General features: G+C 45.7%; 1 protein-coding gene across 3 annotated transcripts in view; it reads right to left on the reverse strand.

The window, feature by feature from the left end:
* Positions 1-26592, reverse strand: part of CYSRT1 (cysteine rich tail 1) — a 157577-nt gene that overhangs the window by 71307 nt on the left and 59678 nt on the right. The gene's annotated exons all lie outside the window — the stretch shown is intronic.

The following is a 26592-nucleotide window of genomic DNA, read 5'->3' on the forward strand; positions in this document are numbered from 1 at the left end:
AACCCCTAAGTGACCGCCATGCTGCCTTTTAATGGCGGTCACTAATGGACTTTTTTCCGATGCGTATGCCTTTTAACGGTGTACGCATCGGAATGAATTGCAGCAAAGAGGGGGATCAGCGGTCACCGCTGACCCCCCCCCCCCCCCTGAAAATGCCCGGAGTGGAGGATTCTCCGCTCCGGGCAGTTTAACCCGTTAAATGCCACTGTCAAACCATGACAGCGGCACCTAACGGGTTCCGGTCGGCGCCGTGGGTCACTTACGTGATCACGATGTCCCGCTGCGCCGTCCGATCCTCCGATGTCTCCATGGTGATCCCGGGGTCCTAATGAAGGTCCCCGGGGTCACCATGGAGATGCCTCATGCTGACAGGGGTGGCTGTGGCTATTGCCTGTCAGCATGAGGCATGACACAATACATTGCAGTACATCAGGTACTGCAATGTATTGTATCAGTGATCTAAGTATTTTACACTAGTGTACAGTAATGTACACTAGTGTAAAAGTAAAAAAAAGTGAAAAAAAATGTGCACCAAACACAACACAGCCCCCCCAGCCCCCCCCCCAATAATAAAGATGCATTACATTCCCCATACACAATAAAATGTGACATAAAAGTGATCAAAAACACAAATCCTAAACATATTTGGTATTGTTACGTCCGTAACGACCCAATCTATAAAACTATATCAATAATTATATCGCACGACACACTGTAAAAAACAAAAAAACAAAACAGAATTTTATCAATCCACTTTAGAAAATACGTCATAAAAGAGATCAAAAAGTCATAAACATTTAAAACTTGGTATCAATAGAAACTACAGATCTTCCTGCAAAAAGTAAGCCCCAAACCAGCTCTGTCACGCAAAAGATGAGAACGCTATGGATCTTGCAATGCAGCGATAGTTTTTGTGGGTTTTTGCTAGGAAGATAGTTTCTACTGCGCCAAAGTGATAATAGTTAAAAAAAAACTACACAAAAGTGGTATCGCCGTAACCGTAGTGACCCAGAGAATACATGTATTATGTTATGAGTGACCGCTGATACGGATTTTTACGGCGATCACTAATGGGCTCTATACTGCTGCCATCAGCTCTTTATGGCGATGGCGCAGAATAGTGCAGCGGCGCTGGTAATGCCCGCAGCCCCCTCCTTATAGCTATCAGAGATAGCTGAGGGGTTGGGGCAGAGTGTGGGCTCAGTCCCGGCCAGTCCCCGCACCAGCAAACGCTGTTATTACCAGTATGACGGCGGCCACCGGTAACGGACATTGCCAGCGCAGCTGAACGCTTTCATCTCTTCTCACAGTGAATTCACGGTGAGAGGAGATGAGAACATGTCCCCCCCCCTGTCCCCAGAATTAACCCTAGTGACCTGGTCACTGACCCTCCCCTCTCTGGGCGGCCATCTGATCCAAGATGGCCGCCGCCATCACTGTGAACAGACTCTGTTCACAGTGATGGAATTTCTAAAAATGATCAAACCTCCATTCTCTCCACCACCGGAGGTGGCGGAGAGCATGGGGCAATGATCGGGGACCACCCGGTGTGGTCCCAGTACAAGCGATCAGTGGTATATACTATATACCACTGATCGCTTGTTCCAAATGGTGCCGGCACTTTTTTACCCGTCACCAAAGTCAAGTGCCCTGGATTACCCGTAACCACCCCAGATTGCCCGTAACCACCCCAGATTACCCGTAACCACCCCAGATTACCCGTAACCACCTCAGATTGCCCATCGCCACCCCAGATTGCCCGTCACCTCCCCAGATTGCCCGTAACCACCCAGATTGCCCGTAACCCCCCAGACAGCCCGTAACCCCCCAGATTGCCCGTAACCATCGCAGACAGCCCGTAACCATCGCAGACAGCCCGTAACCACCACAGATTGCCACAGACTGCCCGTAGCTACCCCAAATTGACTGTCACCACCCCAGATTGCTCGCAACCTCCCCAGATTGCCCGTCACCTCCCCAGATTGCTCGCAACCTCCCCAGATTGCCCGTCACCTCCCCAGATTGCCCGTCACCTCCCCAGATTACCCGTCGACACCCCAGATTGTCCGTCGCCACCCCAGATTGCCCGTCACCACCCCCAGATTGCCCATCACCACCCCAGATAGCCAGTAAACACCCCCAGATAGCCAGTAAACACCCCCAGATTTCCCGTAACCACCCCATATAGCCAGTAAACACCCCCAGATTGCCCATAACCATCCCAGATTGCCTGTAACCACCCCAGATTGCCTGTAACCACCCCAGATTGCCCGTAACCACCCCAGATTGCCCATAACCACACCAGATTGCCTGTCGCAACCTCAGATAGCCAGTAAACACCCCGAGATTGTCCATTATCACCCCAGATAGCCAGTAAACACTCACATATTGCCTGTAACTAAAATGACACTACTTCCCATCTGAGCCCTGTGTGTGCCCATACAGTGGTTTATGCCCACATATGGGGTACCATTGTATTCAGGAGAAGCTCCGTTACAAATGTTGCGGCGCTTTTTCTCCCCTGTTCCTAGTGAAATTGAAAAATTTCAAACTAAACAAACATGTTATTGGAAAAATTAAAATTTTTTCTTTTTTACTGTCTAGTTTTGAATATTTCCTCCAATACCTGTGGGGTCAAAATGCTCACGACACCCCAAGATGTATTCTTTGAGGGGTGTACTTTCCAAAATGGGGTGACTTTTGGGGGCTTTTTATTCTGGTGACACTATAGGGGCTCTGCAAACGCACCTGGCGCTCAGAAACTTCTTCAGCAACATCTGAACTGGAAATGCTAATTGGCGCTCCTTCCCTTCTGAGCCCCGCTGTGTGCCCATACAGTGGTTTACGCCCACATATGGGGTACCATTGTACTTAGGAGAACCTGCGTTACAAAATCTGGGGTGCATTTTCTCTCATGTTTATTATGAAAATGAGATACTTTAATCTTAACAAATATATTATTGGAAAATTTCTATTTTCCATTTTTTTCCGGCCTAATTGTGAATACTTTCCTCCAGCCCTTGTAGGGTTAAAATGCTCATTATTTTATGAAAATTTTATGAAAATTTCATAATTTGCTGATACACTTCTAAGCCCCGTAACACCCTAAAAAAGTGAAATATGTTTATCTCAGAATCGCTAGCATGCGTTAAAGCATCACTGAGCTATAAGCGCATAAAGTGAGACAGGTCAGATTTTGAAAAAGGAGCCTGGTCATTAAGGTCCAAATAGGCTTGGTCCCTAAGGGGTTAAAGTGTATCTGTCCCTTAAAAAAAAAATACTTCATAGAAACATGTCAAAAGTTTTGATCAGTTATGGTCGGGAAGAGGGGGGGGGGTCAGTTATGCACCCCCTTGGTCAGCTTTAGTGCAAGAGATCAATGGGGGTCTTGGTTTATTGGACCCACAACACCAATAACATTGTCTGACATGTCAAAAATTCATTCAAATACATACATATACATACACCTTCAATACTAACAGGGCAGAAGCCACATATTAGATCGACTATGGATTTACTAATGTCTCTGGTGTCCGAGATGGTGCGTGTACTCTCTATACCATGGTAGGTTCATACAGGGTATAGCAGGCTTCATATAAAGTACTTGACTGCCAGGAAGGAAAGCTGCCTCCTCCTGTGCGTCAGATCAGGTGAGTCACAGCAACACAGGTGACCATGTCCTTAAAAGTCCATAATTTGCAGGGAGTTTCTGCTGTGTTGCCTACCCCTTATTTGATTCCCTAAAATGCTATTTTTATGGCATGTTGAAAGCATGTAATAGTATACAGAATACAATACAAAAGTAATGCACAACTAATTTTTATGGACTTCTCCTTTAAGCCATAAGAAATGAGTTTGAGGTGACAAAACATGTTTACTGTACACAGTCGTCACTTTGCAGGTATCATCGGGTGAAGAGCTCACTTGTTATGGAAAAACTGTATTCTTTGCCCAAGAATTCTGCTCATAGAGGAATACTGCAGCCTGCCCCGGGCATGATATGGCTGATAACAGAGAACAACCGACCTCACAGCACAGGCACAGGAGGTGGACTGTAGGAGCATTGTTCACCAGGAAAACCCTGATGTCCCATGACTCCCATCATCATCCTCAGAGGAGCCATCAGTAAACAGCAGGACGGTTCCTAACAATAGCCGGTGAGCTCATCCTTACTCAGGGATTGCTCTGCTCTCTGGACTAATGATTAAAGATTTACCGTAACCAATGAGAATTATTACTAACAGATGGGGCATTATGTGGCGGCCGGCGGTGAGTGCAGCATGTGAAGCCATTTAAGACAAGGTCTCATAGGTTCTCATTCTAGACAAGGTTGTAACCATTGTGGTCTGCAGTCAGACATGGGAGAGCGGTGACATCACTTCCTGTCTCTGAACACATATGAAGGCCTTGTGAGAAACAATACCATGCAGGAAGCTGTGTGTGAATAGGCGGCAGGTGCAAAGGGTTAGTCTGTTAGTCACAACCTATGAAAGTGCAACTGAGGGAGAGCAAAAAAAAAAAAAAAAGCAAAAGTGCCCAGTCTGCAAGAATTATTATTACAAATCCGCACCCCCGCCTTCCATCTAGTAGCATATTGGACCCTCATAACCCTTTTATAACCACAGTGATTCACGGTGATATAGATTTCACCAGGTGGTGAAATTGTTATGCAGAAATGTCGACCGGATCGCCTCCCGCAGTAACCACATGTTAAATGTTCTAACCAGGCCCTTGTACCTCAAAAAGTAATAACTATAGGATTAGGATCTAGGGACCGTGAAGGCCGAGGAAGTGAAGAAAGCTCACGTTCCTGGAGCTCATCCATAACTATATGATCCTGGTCCTGCTGACTGTTATCTCTGGAAGAACTTGGTCTACGCACAATACCTAGATAAGTCCAAATGTCCATCCACAGGTATCAGAGGAGCCAGGGTGCACCAAGAAAACATTCCCCCACCATTACACCTCCTCCACCAACGGGATCTGTTCACACCTGACAGGTAAAATCATCATCACTTGCTGCTTGTGCCAGATCCTAAACACCATCGGTACAATGGCACAGAGATCTAGATCCATCTAACCAGGACAGGTTTCTCCATAGAGATCTAGATCCATCTAACTGTGCCAGGTTTCTCTACAGAGATCTAGATCCATCTAACTGTGCCAGGTTTTTCCACAGAGATCTAGATCCATCTGACCGTCCATGTTCCTACACAGAGATCTAGATCCATCTGACCGTCCATGTTCCTACACAGAGATCTAGATCCATCTAACTGTGCCAGGTTTCTCCACAGAGATCTAGATCCATCTAACCGGGCCAGGTTTCTTCACAGAGATCTAGATCCATCTGACCGTCCATTTTCCTACACAGAGATCTAGATCCATCTAACCAGGCCAGGTTTCTCCACAAAGATTTAGATCCATCTGACCAGCCTGTTGCTACACAGAGATCTAGATCCATCTGACAGGGCCAGGTTTTTCCAAAGGGATTGGGATTAGAGATGAGCGAACCTCCAGCATGCTCGTGTCGATCCGAACCCGAACTTTCGGCATTTGATTAGCGGTGGCTGCTGAACTTGGATAAAGCCCTAAGGCTATGTGGAAATCATAGATATAGTCATTGGCTCTATCCATGTTTTCCAAACCCGGTTTGCTCATCTCTAATTAGGATCCATCTGACCTGGCAAGAAAAAAAACCCCAAGAAAAGCTCCAAATTCGAATTATTTTGTTCAGGGAACTCCATCAGCCCAGCCATCCACCATTTTTCCATGAAAAATAGCCATCACATTGTTTGTTTTTTTTTACTAAACCCCAACATGTTCACACCAAATGCCACTAATTATAATCTGAACCTTGTGTAAGGAGACGTTTCTGTACCAGGTAGGAAAATGCTGACTGTCCCCTTTAAATAAACATTAGGCCCTAAGTGCACTTTTGACTGCAAAAATAACTAACAAAAATTTAGGTGCATGAGACACAAGCCTCGAATGTTACTGTTATTTCCTGTGCCTTCTCACTGCAGGTAATCATATGTTACTGATCTATATTTATCCCACATCTAATGTATGACACAGTGGAGCAATACTGAGAACCGTAAAGGGCAACTCCTGTCATAACTCATATAATAAAGACATTTTAAAAACAGGCTTGTTAAATAAATAGATTTCTATTTGGAACACCCCTCCCATCATGCATCAGGATAAAAACAGATATCACATTCATGTTCCTGTACTCATTGATGGCCCATGCTAAGCATGTTACATGAGCTGCATCTACCAAGAGGTCTGCAGGAAGGCAAGCTGTCTCCTATATACAAGAATATAACTACTATAATACTGCCTCCTATGTACAAGAATATAACTACTATAATACTGCTCCTATATACAAGAATATAACTACTATAATACTGCTCCCTATATACAAGAATATAACTGCTATAATACTGCCTCCTATATACAAGAATACTACTATAATACTGCTCCTATATACAGGAATATAACTACTATAATACTGCTCCTATATACAGGAATATAACTACTATAATACTGCTCCCTATATACAAGAATATAACTGCTATAATACTGCCTCCTATATACAGGAATATAACTACTATAATACTGCCTCCTATGTACAAGAATATAATTACTATAATACTGCTCCTATATACAAGAATATAACTACTATAATACTGCTCCTATATACAGGAATATAACTACTATAATACTGCTCCCTATATACAAGAATATAACTGCTATAATACTGCCTCCTAGCTGTGAGGACGTGTTTTGGTTGCTCTCCTGATGCCTGGAGAAAGCCCAGGGCGGGGCCACCCTGGGTGGGGAAGCTCCCCAAGCGAGGCCCAGGCTTCAAGGCCTATTATGGGAAGTAATTCCCAGACCCCTTCTCCTGTGGGTGAATACCCCAAAGTTTTTCCTGTTGGAAGAAAAGATGTGAATGTCAGCAGTCCCAGTGCAGCAAGAAGTGTTGATGGGAGTAAAGTTGGTGAAGTAAAGAAAGTATCGTCAGCAGCAGCAAGTAAGAGAGTGGTGGAAGAAGCTTCCAGTGTGGGTGTGCAGCAGGCAAAAGAAATGAATGTAAGAAAAGAAAGTTCTAAAGTTCTGGATAAACCAGAGAACAGAAGCCCCCAGAATGTGCAGGAGGTGAGGCAGACTCCATTGCAGCCCTCAGGTGTGCAGTGCCCCCCTCCCCATGGCAGACAGAGGAGAACGTCCTTGGAGAAGCAGACCATGCAGGAGAATCTGCAGCAGCCTGTGCTCATACGGTCTGACCGCACGCGATCCCGGAGCGGTAACAGCGCAAAAGTTACCATGTCTGTGGAGGAGACCAAAGTGAGAGCAACTGGAAGGCTTCCTATCACAGCAAGTGCCGCCATTGGGAAGAACCAGGGGCCCAGTCCCCAATCTGCAGATTGTGACTCCACAGTGAGAAGCCATCCACCTGCAAAGCTCCTGGAGCATAGAGAGCGCGCACCTGAGCTCTGCCTGGCTGATAATATACCTGCACTGGTAAAAAGACTAAACACACTAAAAAAGAACAAACTACTGCTGCAAAAACAGATAGACTGTGTATACCATCTGAAAGCTGCAAACCCTCACAGCCATGCCATCCATGATAAGAAACTCACCTCCCTGGCTAAAGATCTCGCAGACAATGTGAAGGAGATTGAACACATTCTGGAGCAGATGGGACCAGTTGCAGAGTCCTACAGGAACCAGCAACGATTTGAGGAGGACAAGCAGAGGTCTGAGCCCAGATCACCTCCATCTACTGCTGGAACTAAGACTAAGACCATCCTGGATGACAGCATGCAGTCCTGTGCAAGGCCTGTACTGAGACCAGCCACCTTTCTCTTTGGAAAAAAGGATTTGGACAGACAAGGAGGAACAGGTGTCCAGCAGCAGCAAGGACCTGCAGTAGCTGCTCACCAGACACCACAAGTCCCAGAAGGCCCTACTGTGAAGCAGGACTATGGCATTGTACCTGAAGGTAACGGTGTAGTAGCAGTGCAGTCACCACAAGCCCTGGGGGGCAGTACAGAGCAGCAGGACTGTGAACTTATTTCTGGAAGTAACAGTGTGGCCGCACACCAGGGTTCACAGGCGATTGATGAGCAGGACTCTCCAGGCTCTGGTGTGGTAGACTCTCCGGGCTCTGGGGTGGTGGACTATCCGGGCTCAGATGTTGGGGGCTCTCTGCGCTCTGATGTGGTGGACGCTCTGGTCTCTGAGTTTGGGGCCTCTCCGGCCTCTGATGCTGTAGACTGTCCAGGCTCTGCTGTGCAGGATCATGATACAAGTGACTCTGTGGATATGACTGTATCTGACATTGCTGTGTGTGATATTGATGCTTCACAGTCTGTGTGGGACCTGGGATCATCTGTGGGGTCTGGACCATCTGTAGCTCACCCTGTAGAGGCTGGTAACATGGAGAGCATAGAGGTTGATGGTGGAGAGGGGACTGTACAACCTGGGGCACAGGACTTCCCTCCTTTGGCTACAGAGGTGTCAGGTCCCAGTAGTTCAGGTGGTCAGCAGCCACCGCAGCGCCCCCAAGTACAACAGGAGGGTAGAGCTGGGCAGGCCTCCTCTGGCAATGCCTGGAGCCGGGGATCACCATTCTCCTCTAATGTAAACTATACAGGCCAGGCATTTAAGAGGAGGAATGTGGTCAGGTTCAGGCATAGAGGGGCCAAGGAAGATCTGCCAGACAGGAGGTTCATAGTCCGAGAGCTACTGTGCAAACAGATGGGCTTCTTGCCAACTAACATCCTGGCAGTGATCAATCTCCCGGACAGACAGGGCTATGATATCAGCTTCAAGCTTATGTCTGACCTGGACCGCTTCTGGTCCGGCTTCGCCAGGTTCAGAGATGCTGATGGGTGGAATAAGTTCAGTTTCATCCCCATCTCTAAGCCAGACACTGTTACTGTCACCATCTTATTCTGGAATGAGTCTGTTCCCCATCAGGACATTGTAATCTGGCTCAGGAGACATTGTGAGCTCATGTCTGATCTGACTAAGACCAGGGATGAGGATGGTATATGGACTGGAGGGTGGCGGGTCTTGGTGAGGTTACACCAACACAATAACATAACCCAACATCTGCCCAACTCATTCTTCATTGGTCGGGAGAAGGGCGTCTGTTTTTATGCAGGTCAGCCTAGGAAATGTTTTAAGTGTGGTAAGCCTGGCCATATAGCGAGTGTGTGTACCGTCCTGAAGTGCCATCTGTGTGGGGAGACCGGTCATGTGAGTGCGGAGTGTAAGAGCATTAGATGTAATCTTTGTGGTAAGATTGGTCACCCCCATAGGGACTGTCCGGATGCCTGGCATAACATCTGTAAGGACTTCCCTGATGAGGACCTGCTGGAAGGGGCAGATGACCTGGAGGAGGAGACCTTGTTATCAGGGTCACTGTTGTCACAGCCAGAGCCCCAGCACCATAGTAATGATATAGTGCAAGACCAGCCCCATCCAGTAGCCATTGAAGAGAACAGGGAGGGTGCTGAACAGGTTGTGCAGCACTCAGCGGCCATGTCTTCTCCTGCCCCAAAGGTTAATGCTGAGAGTAATAAAAATCCACAGAAGAGAAAGAAGAAAGATAAGTCCAGTCGCATGCCTGAAGGTGAATGGACTACTGTCCGGAAACCTTCTAAAAAGAAAGTGAGTACAGAACCAGGTGTAATGGTGGTAGAGAATAGGTACAGTGTCCTATCAGAGTCAGATGTAGAGGCAGAGATGGAAAAAGAGTTGAACAGAGTCCGAGAAGAGTTTGATGAGGAGCCGGAGGGCGATCCTCCCCCCATAAAAAGGAGACTCCCCCAAGTTGAGCAGCAGACTGAGTCAGACATGGAGACGGGTGGTGAACATGAGGACTCTGATTCAGAACTATGATGATGAGGGTTATATCTCTGATACTTCTAACTGGCTTTGCTCTGATGGCGGACTTTACCCTTAACTTCATTTCCAGTAACGTAAATAGTATAAGAGTGAGGAGGACACGGCAGGCTGTCTATGAGCATCTGGAATACCTTGATGCCGATGTGTTTTTCTTACAGGAAACCCGGTTAAATACTTTAGGGCTCTTACGAGAGGCAGAGCGGGAATGGCAGCATGGTCCGTCCTTTTGGTCACTGGCTGTGGAACCGAGTGCCGGGGTCTCTATCCTGTTTAACACCCATGATGTCACCGTACATAAGTTAACAGAAGTATTAATGGGACGGTGCTTAGTGCTAGAAATTACCATTCGAGGTAGAAGACTCCGGCTTATTAACATCTATGGTCCACAGACAGTGACTGAGAGGATTAACCTCTATAATGAAGTAAAGCCATACCTTTTTACATCTGTTCCGGTGGTCTTGGCGGGGGATTTTAATGCCTCTAGGTCAACTGATGATAGATCCTCTCATAGACCACTGACCAGGGATTCTAAGGTCCTCAACAGAATCATTCTGCAAGCTGGATTGTCTGATGTGTTTACACAGGGTGGTAGGAGGCCAAAATATACCTACTCATGTGGTGGACGAAGTAGTCGAATAGACCTAGCCCTGGTAAGCCCTACAGAGGTCATCAGTCAGAAAGATGAAAAGTTGGTTCCCTATTCAGACCATCTTGCCTTGTATTTTTGTTTGGGTGCTACAAAGTGTCCAGACATAGGTAAAGGGCTATGGAGACTCAATTCCAGTCTTGTAGAGGATCTTTCTGTTCAGGAACAAGTTCACTCTCTTTTAATGAGTCAGCTAGAGAGAGTGGACTTTTATGATCAAATGGCCGACTGGTGGGAGGATGTCAAGGATGAGATCAGATCCCTCTTAAAGAGACTGTCAATTAATAGAGGGAAAAGTAAGTATGGCCAGTATCTCAGGCTGCGTAAAGAATTAGAGTCACTCTATTCGGCGGGTGGGGAAAACCAACAGAAGATTGACCGGCTGAAATCTGAGATGAGGCAGTATCAGTACAGTAGGTATACCTCCCTGGTAGTTGAACGGGATTATGGGTCCTTAGGGTCTCCTGATCCCTTTGAAAATTGCCGGGAGCGGGTGGCAAAGAAATCTGTCACCGGTCTCACTGACTCCCAGGGTGTTTTGCAAGAATCACGGGAGGGTATCCTGGGGGTCGTGAGATCGTACTATACTGACTTATTTCAGAGGAAGGCTTTGGATAAGGAAAAAGTGACCCAATTCTTGGAGGCAACTCCGCTCCCTGATACTAATAATTTGGATTTTTCTCCTTTGACAGCACAATTATCGGTGGAGGAGGTTAAAGAGGCCATTGATAAGTTACATCTGAAGAAGGCACCAGGTCCAGATGGTATTACAGCAGAATTCTATAAGAAATTCAGAGACCTCTTGGCTCCAATCCTTGTGGATGTATATAGGAATTGTTTAGAAAATCACCTGATGCCTCCATCCATGAGGGTCTCATCGCTAATTCTGCTGTCTAAAGGTAAAGACCCTAGCGACATCAAGAACTGGAGGCCAATTGCCCTCTTGAATGTCGACAGGAAAATTCTGGCAAAAATTCTGTTCTCTAGATTAGTTTGTTTGTCCCCGGCACTGTTGGCAGGCTGTCAGTATGGCACGGTACAAGGGCGGAACATCTCTGGAGCGGTGCTCTCCATCAGGGAGATGTTTGAGAGATGTAAAGCCCTTGGGTGTGGGAGATATGTTGTGAGTCTGGACCAGGCTAAAGCCTTTGACAGAGTGGATCATGAGTATCTATGGGCCACTTTGACAAAGTACGGTATTCCGGGACAATTCATAGATTGGCTGAGAACTTTGTACTGTGAGGCTGAGAGCTTTCCTCTGATCAATGGTTGGCAGGGTGGCACGTTCAGTGTAGAGGCAGGGGTGAGACAAGGTTGCCCACTGAGTCCACTGCTGTATGTGTTTGCTATCGATCCGTTCCTGAGGTCACTGCAGCGGTGTGGTTTTCAGGGGGTACCGGTCCCCCATTGCTTGCCCCTGGATGTTGTTGCCTATGCGGATGATGTGACTGTAGTGATATCTGAGCCTCGTGAGGTGAAGATGTTGTCTGCAGCCATCAGAAGTTACTCGGAGGCCTCAGGGTCTCTGGTCAACCTTGAGAAGAGTCAAGCTCTCTGGATATTAGATAGTGATCCAGTTTTTGATCTGCCACAGTTTTCAAGTGCCTCCTCCTATATTAAGATCTTAGGGGTTAAATTCGGGAGGGACGATAATGCCAGGTTAAATTGGGAAGAAAAGTTGGAAGCCGGAAATGCAAAGATTCAGCGATGGAAGAACTGGAGGCTGACCTATAGAGAGCGGGTTACGATGTTGAAGACTTACCTGGTCCCCGTCTTCTTGTACGTCTCTGTCGTGTTTCCTTTGCCAGAATCTTTCTCGGCTAGGCTCTTTAGCTTGTTCTTCCAGCTTTTTTGGGGGAACAGGTTGAACCCAATAAAAAGAGGGATAACTTACCTGCAGAGGAGAGAGGGTGGGATGGATATGTTAAATCCAAGGGTGTTCTTTGACTCCATGTTTCTAAAAGTTAATTTTGGTTGCCTGGACTCAAACGACAGTCCTCTGTGGGTGAATAGTATCAGGGACTGGATATTGCCTTTTGCAGAATCTTGGATGCGAGGCGGCAGTCTCAAGAGGGGGAGAAGGACGAGAGACTACCTCCCCCAGTATCTGGAGTATGGGATTAAATGTCTTAAGAGATGGGGCATAGAAAAATCTTACATTGAGAGTAAGACCCGGAAGGAGCTATATGTCAGGGTGTGTAAGACCTTTTTCTGTTTGCTGCCAGCACTAAGGGACTGTACAACTGCAACCCTACAAGACAGTCTGAAGCTCCTCAATGGTGTCAGGCTCCCTCCCAAGTTCTATGACATTGCCTGGTTGTCTTTACATGGGAGACTTTTAGTAAAAGGTAACTTGAAATACCTGAGCGTGTCAGAGCGCAAGTGTCCCCTGGGATATCCGGAGGAGGAGACCATGGCACATTTTATATCAGAGTGCTGGGGAGGGCGACAAATATGGCAGGTAATATCAAGCAGGCTAAAAATCCCACATCTAAAGTCCATAAAATATCCAGATATCATCTATGGTGTACCATCTAATGTGAGTGACATTGATCGGGGGACCCTGTATATAATCATCACTGTCATAAAGTACTATCATTGGCAGACCAGAACCAGGGTGTCCATGTACAGTGAGCCCTTCTATCATAGCCGAGCAGTGGACCTGATCCTGTCAGAGCTCAGATGGATCAAATCTTTAGAAGTAAGGAAAAATGAGAACAATAAAACATTATGGAGGAATGTATATATATAGAATGATATCCATCATTATACTGCACTTGTGTTGTCTTTACTATTTCTTTTTATTTATTTAATTTTCCCATTAACAGCAATGGACTTTTGTTAAACTAATATTTTTCATTTTACTTTAAGTTTGACATGTATGATTTCTAATACTTGGTCATTGTATTGTTGATTTGATGGAATATTCTGTATTATTTCTGTTTGTTTTATACTAATAAAAATTGCCTCCTATATACAAGAATACTACTATAATACTGCTCCTATATACAGGAATATAACTACTATAATACTGCTCCTATATACAGGAATATAACTACTATAATACTGCTCCCTATATACAAGAATATAACTGCTATAATACTGCCTCCTATATACAGGAATATAACTACTATAATACTGCCTCCTATGTACAAGAATATAATTACTATAATACTGCTCCTATATACAAGAATATAACTACTATAATACTGCTCCTATATACAGGAATATAACTACTATAATACTGCTCCCTATATACAAGAATATAACTGCTATAATACTGCCTCCTATATACAGGAATATAACTACTATAATACTGCTCCTATATACAAGAATATAACTACTATAATACTGCTCCTATATACAGGAATATAACTACTATAATACTGCTCCTATATAACAGAATATAACTACTATAATACTGCTCCTATATACAAGAATATAACTACTATAATACTGCCCCCTATATACAAGAATATAACTACTATAATACCGCTCCTATATATACAAGAATATAACTACTATAATACGGTTCAGGGAAGAAAAAGAGTGCTGCACCTCACACCTATGGCTGATACTAGTACCTCTCGGTTGCATAAAAAACATCAGAATTCAGAATGCAACTCCCATGCCACAGGACCAGACCCAAAAATGCCACACCAAAACCCAGCCAGCACCACCGGCGGAGGAAGCTGCCCCCAAACAGCACAAGTCTGGATAAGGTATTGCACTCACCATTCTATCTTTGATAGCTATGGTGAGTGCAATACCTTATCCAGACTTGTGCTGTTTGGGGGCAGCTTCCTCCGCCGGTGGTGCTGGCTGGGTTTTGGTGTGGCATTTTTGGGTCTGGTCCTGTGGCATGGGGGTTGCAGGGCCGTTCCATGGCCTCCCTTCCCTGACTGTGCACGCCTGCGGGGGTGGTGGCCACTGACTGGCACGGTGTGGACTTAGTGTAGGGACCCATGTGTATCAGATACCTGCACGCGGTACATGTGGCAGTGTGACTTGATCAATTCACATACAGAATTCTGATGTTTTTTATGCAGCCGAGAGGTACTAGTATCAGCCATAGGTGTGAGGTGCACCACTCTTTTTCTTCCCTGAACCATATTTTGTTTCTCTCTTTTCTCCGTGTTTTGCACTTCTCCTGGTGAGACCCACATGACCACAATTAGCAGGAGACACCTGAGTGCTCATGGTTTTAATCCCTCCTGTCTTTTCCCATTCTATCTTTGATAGCTATGGTGAGTGTAATTCCTTATCCAGACTTGTGCTGTTTGGGGGCAGCTTCCTCTGCCGGTGGTGCTGGCTGGGTTTTGGTGCGGCATTTTTGGGTCTGGTCCTGTGGCATGGGGGTTGCAGGGCCGTTCCATGGCCTCCCTTCCCTGACTGTGCACGCCTGCGGGGGTGGTGGTCGCTGACTGGCACAGTGTGGGCTTAGTGTAGGGACCCATGTGTATCAGATACCTGCACGCGGTACATGGGGCAGTGTGTCTTGATCAATTCACATACAGAATTCTGATGTTTTTTTATGCAGCCAAGAGGTACTAGTATCAGCCATAGGTGTGAGGTGCAGCACTCTTTTTCTTCCCTGAACCATAACTACTATAATACTGCTTTTATATACAGGAATATAACTACTATAATACTGCCTCCTGTATACAAGAATATAACTACTATAATACTGCTCCTATATACAGGAATATAACTACTATAATACTGCTCCTGTAGGTATGTATGATCGGTTGTATTCCCTTGCTGTTAGTAAACACTCTCCGGCATGCCTCACATTGCTGACCCTATAGTTGTGGTTGCGGTCACTCAGGTATTCTGGGCTCTCGCAGTAATCGCTGTCTGTGTTGACCCTTCATATAGAACGTCCTCTGTGTCATCTGTACATGGAATTCCCTGATATTTACAGAGGGACGTGTGAATCAGTAAACGCTGAGCTGTGACCGTGTCCGGGACCTCGTGGCCCCTGCCATGTTGTTATGAAATGTCTCATGTATGTAGCTGACACATCTCTTCCTGGAAGTCCTCACATTCCTATAGGGGACTGAATGGTGTATTACATATAAGGCCTATATACCATCTACAGCAGTGTGTATGGATAGACAGGAGAAATATGGCTCTAGTTACAGCTCATCAGTATAGCATTTTACAGGGGACTCCCTAGGTGGGCAGCCATATTGGATGTCACTTAGATACCCAGCCGAGGACATCTCAGGATTGCGGGATAATACAGAAATATTCTGTGAGAGAAGAGGCTGCTGAGGTTCTGCTGTGGGACGGGAGATTTGTTATCAGAGGAGCTGGCGCGGGGCACGGGCAGCCAACGCCCTGGACTCGGTACAGCTCGCTCTCTACATGTAATTCCTGCCTTATCTGCTGTACAAGCTCCAGAGGAACCGCTCCAAAAATATTTCCTATCAGCGCAAGGAATTCATGATATCCCTATCTCCCACCGCTGTGCCCTGTGACCTGAGGGGTACATCGGGATCATGGATCTCACCTTCATGTATATGAGGAATTTCTGGAACTGCTGTTGGATATATGATTGGCCCATCAGTCAGGCTTATAAAGGGGCACAGTTTGGTATATCTGCTGTACCAATGTTGTCAGGACTACTGTCCGCCCATGTAATATACGGGATAGATGGCGGTCACACCTGGACAAATGTGCAGGGAGGCGCACTAAGAAATCAAGGCTTCTGTATATTGATTTCCCCCATCTCTCTACAGTACTCCACTTTAAATGACGCTGTTCAGAGGGAAGATGAAAAGCTATGGAACCTGCATGGGAAAAGAGCGGCCCAGTGCAGGTGCTGGCCCATCTGGCATTTGCCAGCAAAAATTGTGCAGCCACTGGTCACCCTTACTTTACTTGGTTAATTTTCATCTGTTCCAAAACTACAACTCCCAGCATGCCCTGACAGCTATTGCAAAACTACAACTCCCAGCATGCCCTGACAGCTAATACAAAATTACAACTCCCAGCATGCCCTGACAGCTAATACAAAATTACAACTCCCAGCATGCCCTGACAGCTAATACAAAACTACAACTCTTAGCATGCCCTGACAGCTAATACAAAACTACAACTCCCAGCATGCCCTGACAGCTAATACAAAATTACAACTTCCAGCATGCCCTGACAGCTAATACAAAACTACAACTCCCAGCATGCCCTGACAGCCGAGTTTTGCAGCATGTGTAGAGCCACCGGTTGGGGATCACTGTTCTAGCCTGACGATTTATAAGATTATAACTTTATTTGCCTTCATAACTTCCACAAATACGGGACACACGAGCGTAAGATCAGTCCTGTGCTTCTTGGCTTCTAAGAAATCTCTCTACCAGGTAACAATCGGGTTAATGATTTGCTTCCATTAAATACCTCGATCATGTTAGATATGAATACAAAATGTCATGACATCCAGAACCTATAAAATTGTTGCTGCTTTCGGGGTCGCCCTACGGGTACTGGTGCCGCAAACTGGAAAACTCCAGTCAGGTTCTGTTCACACTTGTGGCATGGCTTCCGCTTATAAACCATGACACTGCAGGATCTGCCACATGACTGCTATCAGACGGACCCCCATGAGTTATAATGGAGGCCATTGGGTTCTGATTTGTAGAGGTATCGATGTAAACAGTAGGCACGCAGCACGGTTCCTTCAATCAAACCTGTCAGCACTGCTGATTCCGCAATGTGAACAGTGCCTAACCTCCATATTGTATCACCGGTAATTTCTTATTGTATCTTTACATCGGTGGGATCAGGATGACCAACACCATGTCCTTCCCCCGCTGGCCCATAGAAGTCATTGCAGACCCCGACCTTCAGGCTGACCCCTCGGCCCGTAACCCTTAGCTGTCCCTGATGGTGTGGCCCTTGTCTCCTGACCTCTGTAGGATTCGCGCAGTGGGTCATTGTCCCATCTCTCCGCTCCGGCTGCCTTTGGCTCTCTTCCCGCTGATGTTACGGCGGCGGGAGGACACAACTCGCCTCCTATGTTTGCCGGCTATGTTAATGCGGCTCATTTTGTGGACAAAGATCAAACGCTTACAAGTGACTTTTTCCTTTTTCACCACTTGCCAAACCACTTTGCGAGCGAGGGCCGTGAATTACAGCATGTATAATTTATCCCAAGTGCTGAGCGCTGCTGGAAAGGAAAGATCCGCCGTGAAAGCTTTCCACACCTCAGTGAGAGAGGACTGAGCGCCTCCTCCTTAAACACTCTGTTCTGCTGGGGACTCTGCCTCTATCAGGGTGATGGTTACATTTCCTCTCTTAATATTACCATCACTAAAATACTCTGTGCTGCTGGGGCCTCCTACTTGTCTCCATTAACCTTCTTACATCAATATTAAAGTATTGTTCAATCTCTGGGTGACCACCCCAACAGGGGATGGGATGTACTAGCGGCCATATTAGTTGTCACCCAACTTTCCCGAGTACAGATATAACACTTGAATAGACTCCACATGTAGTTTTCATGATTTTTTAAAATGTTTTGTATCATTTTGAGGTGTTCAGGCACCAGGATAATCCACATGTTCCCGGATGCTTCAGCTCACGCTGAGATAAAATGGCGCTCAGTGATAAATGTGCACTTTCCAGCGTGGTGAATGGGACGGTGGTTGCTTAGCAACCGTCCAATCTCCCTACTGACATGAACCTGAGATCTGTCTTTCTCCGTTGAAATATTTATGTGGTGATGAAATCCGCCGTGGATCGAGCCTGTGATGTCCTCCGCAAATGCCAACCAATTACCCGGCATGAGACGCCGCCGCCAGAATAATGAGCCACCTTTGCACGCGGCGGTGAAGCCCAATGAGAGAAGAATTGTGGGTGAAAAAAAAAAAGATAAAACATGATGACTAGGTCTATAGAGTCCGAGAGGTAAATCGTCACGGAAACACGCCAATAATAGTCACAGAAGTCGTTAATAAAACAACACGAGGCACCCTGTCAGTAATCATAGCGCCATAGCCTGTTATTTATAGTTTTATTAATTACTGGTTTTCTTTATGGTTTTAAAAAAAAAAAAAATCTAAAAAATAAATTTCATTATTTTTTTTTTAAATGTAACCTGAGGTGGAAGTTCTGTGCGATTACCCGTCACTTTGAGCCCTGAATGAATTTTAGATCCCACTGCTTATATCGGGTGTGTGAGGAGATAGCGCCCTCTACTGTCTGCATCACGTAAGCGGCACTACATTTTTTAAGAGCAGTGTTCTCCGAACTGTGGCTCTCCAGCTGTTGTGAAACCTAGGGCTGCAGGGGCATGCTGGGAGTTGTAGTTTTGCAACAGTTGGAAAGCCGCAGGTTGGAAAACATGTATCTAGAGGTCCCTGCTCATCAGTGGTTTCTAGTTCTGGCTCTGCTGCTGTAGGTGGCAACTGTGATTATAACATAGTGCAAGGACGGGACCTCGACTACTCCAGCTGTGGCAAAACTACAACTCCCATCATGCCCCTGCAGCCCTTGGTTTCACAACAGCTGTAGAGCCACAGTTCAGAGAACATTGCTGCTTCATATCTTTACATATCTAACCTTCCTCTCATGATTAGATATATAAATCATATCTGCATATTGTAATAGCATATCTATGTAAATGTTCCTCACCTGTTTACGGCTAAACTGTGCACGGCCTACATGTTTTTCAAACTGTTTAAAACAAATACCTTTCTCCAATAAAAACTATTGAAACTAAAGGCTGTCCAGGCATGATGGGAGTTGTAGTTTTAAAACAGCTGGAGAGCCAAGGTCCCCTACCCCTGACATTGTGAGTACTTAATGAGTTCCATGTCGTATTAGAGCCCCCATCTAATGGCGGGGTGGACCTCCTCTGTTCTTCACATCCACAGCAATTGATTGTGACATTGGTTCCAGTAGGCGATGACAACCTTCTGCAGGAATATCGGACCATGTGGATAGGATCGCTTCTTGCAGTTGTTGCATATTACATGGCGTTCCTGAAATAAACCACTCGTTCTATCTCATCCAGAGATGTCTACAGGATTAAGATATGGGGATCAGTGAAAGCCAGGGAAGGGATCATTGTCTTGCTGACAGTCTCCTTCTGCCAAAGAGAAAATAGCCACCATGGAAGGATGAGCTTGGTTGCCACAATGTTTAGCTAAGACATACTAAGCACATGTCCATCCACAGGTTTCAGAGGAGCCAGGATGCACCAAGAGAAGAGATCTGGATCCTTCAGACTGACTTTATTTCTCCACAGAGATCTGGATCCATCTGATCGGCCATGTTTCTCCATTGAGATCTTAATCCATCTGACAGCCATGTTTCTCTACAGGCATCTGGATCCAGGTTTCTCCACATAGCACAGCCAGATGGATCCGGATGCCTGAAGTATCCCCTTTTACTGGATATTTTTCCTTGATGGCACCATGTGTATTGTCTTTAGGGCTCCATGAGATCACTGGATTTTCCCATGTAACATGGATTCTCAGAAAGCTGATTGCTGTTTTTTATGCTGCGCTCTGGGGTGATAGGTCTAATGGCCACACAAAGAGAGGGAAAAGGCGCACAGTACTGCAGAACAGTAAAGACTGTGCATCACCGGTTGTGGCGGGAACAACATATAGGATCCTGAAGAGCAGCCACATACAGAACCTATGTGTCAGATAGTAAACTAGCCGCCTAGCACCTCTTACAATGCACATAACCCTCCTCCATCAATGTATATTAAACAAAACAAGCAATGACTCAGAGGCTTTATACATCCACAGACGTCACCATATGTTTTCCTACAATATGCCAGGTCTATACTGTGAGCTCCTGAATCTCATGATCCTCCAGATCGGCCCACACAGCGGCTAATTATAGAAAGTCACAGCTGATTTTAAGAGGGGCTGCAGAGGGGGAACAATGGGAGAGGACCAGAGGGAAGACTGCACAGGCCAGGGATGGTGTGACTGTCTAAAGTAGTGAGGCTGCAGAGGGGGAACAATGGGAGAGGACCAGAGGAAAGACTGCACAGGCCAGGGATGGTGTGACTGTCTATAGTAATGAGGCTGCAGAGGGGGAACAATGGGAGAGGACCAGAGGGAAGACTGCACAGGCCAGGGATGGTGTGACTGTCTATAGTAGTGAGGCTGCAGAGGGGGAACAATGGGAGAGGACCAGAGGGAAGACTGCACAGGCCAGGGATGGTGTGACTGTGTGACTGTCTAAAGTAGTGAGACTGCAGAGGGGGAACAATGGGAGAGGACCAGAGGGAAGACTGCACAGGCCAGGGATGGTGTGACTGTCTAAAGTAACTACTACTCCCTGCCAGTGCATGATGGGGGTTCTAGTTGCCACTAGTTGGGAAACACAGGTTTAAAGGGACACTAGAGCGTATGTCCATCTTATTTCCATGTGCTATCCCTTTTATTTATTCTATTGTCCTCTTTTATCAGCCAAATCAGGTCAGGAAGTGTCTGACTGGCTTCAATGGTTTATTAACAGAAAGTTCAGGAATCTCCCTGCTTCCCGTGATCACCACTGGGACTTTACCATTGTGGGATGTACAGATGTAGAAGGTCCCAGTTGAAGAGTAAAGCCCCTATTACATGGGCCAATGTTTAGGAGCAAGCGTGCGCCGACCTGTCAAAACAGCGCTCGCTTGCTCCTCGCCCCCCCCCCCCCCGCATGTGTAATAGCGCCGGCAGCGGGAAAGGGTGGGGGGGAATGCGAGGGCTGGCAGATGATCTTTAGATCGTCCATGTGGCCCAAAGAAGACAGCGGCAGTCTGCTGCAGCCGCTATTATCTCGCGGAGCGAGCAGCCCGTCGGCTTTGTTCTTTTATTTTCAACATGCTTGGTGTAATAGGGCCTTATTTCTAGTAGTTTCCACCCAATGTTGAACAGAATGCCACATCTGCAGTGAGGACTGACACAATGGCGGAGCAGTTGTGGCACACAGCTGCACTACTTGTCTACCAGGAGACTTCCGCAGGCAAGCTAGGGTTAATGGTTTGCTGGAAGCTTCTGTTTTTTAAGCCTTCTGGTCACTGCTGTGGTGTCAGGGATTTCCAGGGCTGACGTCATCATATTACAGTGTAACTAGGCCTTCCCTCTCCGTATGTCCCCAGCAGCAGCCTGAAGTGGCTACACAGCACATTACTCCATTGTTTTCTCATTGGCTTCAGGGGTGAAAGGATAAAACTTTCTAAGGGTGTGTTCACACGTAAAGGTTTTGAATTGCAATTACTGAATATAAAGTGAATAACCGATCTTAAGAAACAAGAATAAAGGAAAGACTGGGACTTCTCTTCAAATCTATTACAGGTTTTGTGTTAAACAATTGTAATAAAAAACCTGAATAATACCCCAGAATAGCTCTTAGATCTAATAAGCAGAGCTTGTCCTCTAATACCTTCACCCGAATGATACGGGTATTGGGTACAGGGAATGTATGCTGCTGGTAGTGGCCACCATCTGTCATTCACTTCTTAGGGTACTATTACACGGAACGATAATCGACCCGATTCGGCCAATTATCAATCTGTGTAATAAAGACAACGATCAGCCGATGATCGTTGTCATCGGCTGATCGTCGATATAGGTTCTGACCTATAATTGTCAGGTGCCGACCACGCACCGCTACGTGTAATAGCGGTGTGCGGCCGGCGACTGACGATATACATTACCTGTCCAGGCTGCAGGGCTCCTCTTCCTCTGTGCTTCTCCCCGGGTCCCGCACGCTCCAGCTTCAGAGTGGCCTATCAGCTGAGACAGGCCACTCTGAAGCTGGAGCGTGCGGGACCCGGGGAGAAGTACAGAGGAAGAGGAGCCCTGCAACCTGGACAGGTAATGTATAACGTTAAAACAAGGGCTGCAAGGACATCGGTAACGATGTCCCCGCAGTCCTTATTAAACGATTATCGGGCCGTGTAATAGGCCCAGTAAATGAGCGCCGATCTAGCCGATCGGTGCTGGTTTACATTTATTATCGGGCCCTGCTCGGCCCGTCTAATAGTACCCTTGGTCTTGGAAGGAGCTACGGAGATGGCTTTGGGGGGGGGGGGGGGGGGGGGGATGATTTTAGGAATATCTTGAGTATGGCATCTCCTAGAGAGCCAACACCTGATGTAAAACCCTCTGAGGCATCTCATTACTTACACTAAGTGATAAGTAAGTTACAGAAAGCTGATATTTTCGTTTCTGTTTTCATATTGTGTCATTTTCTGACAAGTGAAGTGAATCTCATAGAGGATGAGTGTCACCACGAAACTGCAGCTACCGAGCTGCTGAATGAACGGGGACAGGGCCGTCACATGTGTATGGAAACGTGTCTAGCATCGGCCTGTAAAGGGGGTTTTCTCTATCTTAATCCTTCAGTAATGAAAAATTCTGCAACTTTCTTTAACATCTTTGTGTTTCGATTTTTCGATTTCTGTAAGTGAATAGGGACATTCCCGTATATATCCAAAGCTGACTTCTTAAAGCTGAGGGTTTGTTACAATTGTTTCCAGTCCAGACAATGATCTGTTAGACATGGATATTAGACATATTGCATGCACTGACACATTGTAGCAAACTACGACAAGGGAAACCCCCTTTAACAGTCAAGCCCCTCTCCTTCCTGTTCCCTTGAGGTCGTCTCCCCCTCTCCATGTATTCTGAGTTCAAAGAATTATTTCACATTTTTCACAATGTGGACATTTCTGAACTTCCCATGTAGTGAATGTGTTCTGGTGGCGATGCCCGGTGTGTTACCTCAGTGTGGTAATATGTTACATAGGGCGCAATGTCCTTGTCACTTATGTTACACATCTACAGTGAAATACACTTACAGATTGTCTATGGGTGGAACCTCTCAGGTTATAGATCAGTTTGTAAAACTTTAGTTCATTTTCTTTTCGGGGAAGAGGGAAATATACACAGTGGCCACCCCAACTGTGAAGGAAGAAAGGAAGAAATGATGTTGGTATAATGGTAGCAGATTACAAAATGCTGCCATATAGAGCTGAAAATATAGTGTCGTACAGGGACCACATAATACCATATAATGGCCACATAGTACTGCCATATAATGAATACCTAATACTGCCATATAATGACCACATAATACTGCCATATAATGAATACCTAATACTGCCATATAATGACCACATAATACTGCCATATAATGACCACATAATACTGCCATATAATGAATACCTAATACTGCCATATAATGACCATATAATACTGCCATATAATGGCCACCTAATACTGCCATATAATGACCACATAATACTGCCATATAATGACCACATAATACTGCCATATAATGACCACATAATACTGCCATATAATGAATACATAACACTGGCCAGTGTCTACAGTGATCCCTCCCTGCCCCGATATGTGCTGCCTGACTGACACTGTGAAACTGCTTCAATAAATTACAACAGCATCAACGTGGTGAGTGCCACTCTTTATTCTATGTGCTTTCTTCAGGGCTTGTGCTTATCTTCTAAATGAATTTCCTGGGCTGGAGTACCCCATGAACTGTTTAACACCGCACAGAAGGACACACTGCAAGCGGTGACCTTACATCCCATTGTATGCATGTTTATTTTCCACTGAAACTGACCCTTATTCACTGACAGGAAGCAAAGATAAGTGCAGAAAATCATCTCTTTTACTTGTGAATTAATGACTACATAATACTGCCATATGCAGCAGCCCAGCTGTGTCAGTACAGCACCGGGAAGATTTAGGGTGTGTTCACACATACCATATTCGCAGCAGATTTCATGGTGTGAGTTTCTCGCAGTAAGAGAATATCATGCCATAGACTTAGACTTACCTACTTAGCTCCCCACCCCATGCTTACCTGTCCACATTCCGCCACTGGGCTCCTGCATGCTTCTCTGGATCCCCAGATACTGACAGCCTGCTCAGCCAATCACTGTGCTGTCTAGCCGCAGCCAGTCATTGTCGAAGCGGGCTGTCACTGAGCAGGGACCCAGAGAAGCATGTGGGAATGTGGTGGTGGAATACAGACAGGTAAGCATGGGGGTCGGGAGCTGAGGAGTTAATTTATATAAGTCTATGGCACGATATTCTTGCAGTGGAATATAAAGGCCGGGAACTCCAAAGTCCACTCTGCTGCGCATTGTCCATAGTTACGGATAGTGCACGGAATAGTATGGTAAGAATTTAGCAGTTCAATACAATACTATAAAAATACTCTGCATATAGGGAGGGATTTACGAAGACCCGCGCACAACTACGCCGCTCTTATATTAGGCCCCACCCCCTTTTTCCTGGCAGGATTCACTAAGAGGTGCCCAAATCTGTGCCCGGCGTATGAAATCTACAGCTGCTTCCAGCTGCTCGCAGACGTAAATCATGATAAATGAGGCGCGGGAGGAGGCCACAAGCGGGAGGAGGCCACACCCTTTCGGTGAGAGGGTCGTACGGGAAAAGTATGCCAGGGGCTCAGAGTAGGGGCGAATCTGCACCCTCTCCCTGGTGTACGCCTCTGGCGTAGGCTTCGTAGGTCCCTCCATAGTGTCTATATAATAGTGCCTTACACTCAGTATATAACAATGCACACATAAAACTACTATATTAGGGATACATAATAGTACCTTTCAGCTTGCATATTACAGTGCCAGACAATGCCAACATAATACTCACCAATATTGCCTACATTATAGTGCCATATAGTAAGTCACAGTTCCATACAATACTAACATAATGCTGTACAAATAATACCTATATAATAGTGCCTCAAATTGAGAGTATAACAGTGCCCACACAATACATGCTACAAAAGTGCAATTCTGTTAGCCTTTAATAGTGACATATTACTGTCATATACTGCATACACGACAATGCCATATAATGTTCACATAGTACTGTCATATACAGCATACACAACAATGTGATATAATGCTCACATATCACCGTCATATACTGCATATACAACAATACCATATAATGTTCACATAGTACTGTCATATACAGCATACACAACAATGTGATATAATGCTCACATATTACCGTCATATACTGCATATACAACAATGCCACACAGCCAGTGATCACATCACATAGAAAGATAGGTCATGGCTTTAAAGTTGCCAACAATGAGTCATCATCATGCAGTGAGAGGAATGGGGGTTTTAGGAGGGGATCCCCATCTTGTGGCTATCAGTTTTCAGTTTTCATTATATTTGACCTTTCCAGAGAAAAAACCCTTTAGTCATAACCAGGTTTTCCCTAATAATGATGTATACTCAGGGACTGCTGTGCTGGTTACTACATGGACTATCAGGACGCTTGCTCTCACTTCTCTTGTGTAAAGACAAAAGAACAGAGTGGATTCGGTCAGTGACATCTTGTATTTCCTCACATTAGGATCCAATGTAAGCAGGTATGTGAATGATGTGATCTGTGTAAATAGTTTATATCACTTATCCTGTACTGATCCTGAGTTATATCCTGTATTATACTCCAGAGCTGCACTCACTATTCTGCTGCTGGTGGGGTCACTGTGTAAATACATTACTGATCCTGTACTGGTCCTATGTTACATCCTGTATTATCCTCCAGAGCTGCACTCACTATTCTGCTGGTGTGGTCCCTGTGTACATACATTACATTACTTATCCTGTACTGATCCTGAGTTACATCCTGTATTATCCTCCAGAGCTACACTCACTATTCTGCTGGAGGGGTCACTGTGTACATACATTACTGATCCTGAGTTACATCCTGTATTATTCTCCAGAGCTGCACTCACTATTCTGCTGGTGGGGTCACTGTGTACATACATTACATTACTGATCCTGAGTTACATCCTGTATAATACTCCAGAGCTGCACTCACTATTCTGCTGGTGGGGTCACTGTGTACATACAATACATTACTGATCCTGAGTAACATCCTGTATTAAGGTCCTTTTACACAAAACAATCTTCAGCTGTCCGTCCATTGATTCAATCAATTGATTTCTAGGGCTGCTTAAGTAATGCGATCAGCCAAGGATCGGCCATTTTCCTGCTCCTCAGC

This window comes from Dendropsophus ebraccatus, chromosome 10 (genome assembly GCF_027789765.1).
Source record: "Dendropsophus ebraccatus isolate aDenEbr1 chromosome 10, aDenEbr1.pat, whole genome shotgun sequence".
NCBI lineage: Eukaryota > Metazoa > Chordata > Amphibia > Anura > Hylidae > Dendropsophus > Dendropsophus ebraccatus.